This window comes from Vicia villosa, unplaced genomic scaffold (assembly GCF_029867415.1).
Source record: "Vicia villosa cultivar HV-30 ecotype Madison, WI unplaced genomic scaffold, Vvil1.0 ctg.004320F_1_1, whole genome shotgun sequence".
Classification (NCBI taxonomy): Eukaryota; Viridiplantae; Streptophyta; class Magnoliopsida; order Fabales; family Fabaceae; genus Vicia; species Vicia villosa.
The window spans coordinates 74,647-78,793 of NW_026706412.1; positions in this window are offsets into that span (position 1 = coordinate 74,647).

Consider the following 4,147-nt stretch of genomic DNA (forward strand, 5'->3'; position numbering starts at 1 on the left):
AATTATAATTTCTAAACGTAGAATAAAAATAGCAGAATGTAAATTTAAGCTTTTTCACTAATATGAGTAAATGCTAAGGCAAGGTGTGTGATTTGCTCTGTAACAACCCTGAATCCTTATTTGAGATCTCTTCAACAAGTTCATGATATTCAATTACTAAATCTTTAGAGTGTTTGCCCCTAAATCCTTATTGGGCAAACCTTTGGTTTTTCATCTATAAATCCTAAGTCCTTAGAGAAATCAGATAGAACCAAGCTTTTTCTATCAAGAGTTTTTAGTGACCATAGGGTATCCCTTGTCCTAGGTGATATCTACTATGGTTCAATTGACTACAAACCTTAACAATTGCGATCCGGAAAATTGTTAATCATATAACAATCTTTATTGGTCCGGTAAAGAAGGCATTCAAAACGGTATAAAATTGAATTGAATAACATAAACTTGAAATCAATCAAAGTAAAGTATCAAAGTCATTACAAACCAAATCAGGGAAACCCCCTAGCATTGGGGAGTTTAGCTACTCATATTGTTCAAAAGAAATTCAAAAGTATCAAAGTTAAACATTACAGATAATTGAGGAATTTGTGACTTTCAATTGCTCTTGCTCATGAATGATCTCCGTTCTTCAATAATCTCATATGTTGCTCCCTCAGATTCAATTTCTTCCTTGTGTAAAAGATGCCTCTTCTCTTCTTGATCCTTCACTATATATTGCAAACCCTTCTTTTTAAGTCGGGAAGTACCAAAACGCCCTTCTGGATCACTTTTTGAGTATAAAACATAAAATCATGAAAATCAGCGTAACAAGCCAACACGGGCTGTGTTAGGCAACACGGGTACCCGTGTTGGTCCTCTGGATCCTTTTAAATCAGATTGTACACTCAGTAGCAGCAACACGGGCCGTGTTAGGCAACACGGGTACCCGTGTTGCACCACTGTTTTTTCACTTTTGTTTCTTGATTGCCTGCCTAGCAACACGGGCCGTGTTACTCAACACGGGCGCCCGTGTTGCACCACTGATTCTCTCCTTTCTTCTTTGTCTTGCTCCTTACTTCCGACATTTCTTGCAATGGGTAGAGTGAACAATCTCCTAGATCTGAGGCATCATTAAACAACCAAACCAAAGCATAAAATGGGAAAATAAACTCGAAAACAAATGAAAGGATTAAACATGCCAACACACTCATACATACTTAAACCAATTTAAAAAGACTAAACTATGACATTGAGCAGTGCGAAATACCTGGATTATCATCAGGAAAGTGACAAAAACATCATGAGATTCGTGACTGATCAATTGACGGCTCCGTCAAAGATCAAGCCCCATTGGGATCCTATCTCAGGTCCTTCGTCTAGTAGTGGCTCGTCACAGCCTTTCATCTTGAGTGGATGGTGAGCCAAGTGCTCAGCTAGGATGCTTCCTTTCACGACTTTATGAGCGTGATACTCAATGTCGTATTCTGATAACAGCATCTGCCAACAGGCAATTCTCTCGGTTAAGGCAGGCTTTTCAAAGATGTACTTGATTGCATCCATCTTGGAGATCAACCAAGTAGTATGTCGAATCATGTACTGGCGGAGACGCTTTGCAGCCCAAGCCAAAGCACAACAGGTTTTCTCGAGCATGGAGTAGCGGGATTCACAGTCAGTGAATTTCATGCTCATCTAGTAGATGGCATGCTCTTTTCTTTTTGTCTCGTCTTGCTGTCCCAGAACACAACCCATGGAGTCTTCTAAGACGGTTAAGTACATTATCAAAGGTCTTCCTTCCAGTAGATGAGACAAGATGGGTGGTTCGAGCTAATATTCTTTAATGTTGTCGAACGCTTTCTGACAATCGCCTGTCTAGACGCAACTTTGATTTTTCCGTAGAAGTTTGAAAATTGGAGCACAAGTTGCAGTCATGAGATATATGAATCTCGAGATGTAATTCAGACGTCCAAGAAATCCTCTAACTTATTTCTCGGTTCTGGGTGAAGGCATTTCTTGAATTGCCTTGACTTTGTCTGGATCTACTTCAATTTCTCGTTTGCTGACGATAAAACCAAGGATTTTTCCTGAGTAGACACCAAAGGTACACTTGTTGGGGTTCAGGCGAAGCTCAAACTTCCGTAAGCGTTGAAATAGCTTTTTCAGATTCTGTATATGATCTTTTTCATTTTCTGATCTGGCAATCATGTCATCCATATAGACATCCACTTCCTTATGCATCATGTCGTGGAAAAGTGTAGTCATGGCTCTTTGATAAGTTGCCCCTGCGTTCTTTAGTCCAAAAGGCATAACGCGGTAGCAGAGCGTTCCTCAGGGGGTGATGAAAGTTGTTTTCTCCATATCTTCAGGTGTCATTTTGATTTGGTTGTATCCCGAAAATTTGTCCATGAATGAGAAAACTTTGGATTTTGCTGTACTGTCAACCAACATGTCAATATGTGGTAAAGGAAAGTCATCCCTAGGGCTATTTTTGTTCAAATCTCTGAAGTCGACGCACATGCAGACTTTTCCGTCTTTCTGGGGAACGGGAACAATGTTAGCTAACCACTAAGGGTATTCTCAAGTGACGAGGAAACCAGCGTTGATTTTCTTTTGAACTTCCTCTTTGATTTTCATGGCCATCTCCGGATGAGTTCTTCTCAATTTTTGCTTGAACGGAGGGCATTCTGGATTTAATGGTAAGTGATGCTCCACTATACTGGTATCCAACCCTGGCATATCCTGATAGGACCAAGCGAAGACATCTGAGAATTCTTTGAGCAGTTGTATCAAACTCTCTCTGATTTCTGAACTGAGCGAAGCTCCAATCTTAACCTCTCTTCTGTTTCCATCGGAACCAAGGTTAATGATATCTAAAGGCTCATTGTATGGATGAATGGCCTATTCCCTTTGTTGGAGTAGTCGAGAAATTTCTTCGTCTTTTTCCTCTGCCTCGAATACAGGAAACCCAAAGCATGGAGAAGTCATGTGATCGCACGTTTCAACGGGGTTTTTTATGATTAATATGCATATGTGTGATGAGTTTTAGTTAGACAATGAGGGAAGACCCGGTGTATGCAGTTAATGGATTGTTTTGATGTTTTTTAAGGGTGTTTTTTAGGATTACCAATTTCTGAAAAAAAAAAGGGAAAAACTAATGAAGGAACAAAATGACATTTTTATTTATCGACAGTCACTTCTTGAAACAAATACCCTATAAAACAACTCTATTTGTAACACGGTGAACTGACTTTAAAGAAATGTTGCGGATAGCAAGAGTCGCCACCGAATTTTATTTTATCCAATTGGAAAGGCTAAAAGAACAGGAAAGACCTTTGAAATATTTTGAGTTCGGGGGGTTGGTTATACAAAGGGAAGGTGTAAGACACCTTTTGCATCCATGGTTATCCATGGGCTCTTAATTGCTTAGCTCACTTTGTTTTCAAAATGTTTGAATTGTTTGAAAAGTAGGGTGTGAATAGAAAAACCTTTGAAGAAGAACTTTAGCTTGTAAATAAGCGTTGTCTTTTTGAATTTGTTTTTGAAGAAGAGGTGTGAAAAGCAATTTTGAATTTGTTTGAATTGAGTAAGCAATTAAAAGTTACCTACCCTAAGTTTTGAAAGATCGTTCTTTTAGCTTTTCGGGCGAAAGGGTCTATCCATACCATGAGAGGGCAGGAAGTATTTCAATTGGATGTTGAAGGGTCATCGAGAAATACCGTTCGCCATAAGACTGTCCCTTGCCATAAAGAGGGCAGGTAGTCTAAGGGAAAGATATAATAGTCATTTAATATCTTTAGGCATCATGCGAGGATACCTTAGCAATTGGGACAATCATCTTTTATAAGGTAACCTCGAGGGAGTTTCAATAACTTTGAAGACAACATTTGCTTTAGGTATCCTCGGAATTGAGGGACTTGACTATTTTTAGGCAACAAAATTAAGGCAACAAGGCAGCAAGTAATAAGGAAACAAGGCAACCAGTGGGATTACCCTAAAGGTGTGTGGGTGCACAATCACGTGGTTAACTTCAATTACATTTATCTTGTAAATTAGTGATATATATTCAATTCATGGTTCACTACGCCAAATTTAAGTTTTAGCAGCACCCCTACTAAAGCGCTTCTAGTAAAAAGCGCTGTTATAGGTTGCACTAAAAACAAAATAAAAAAACACG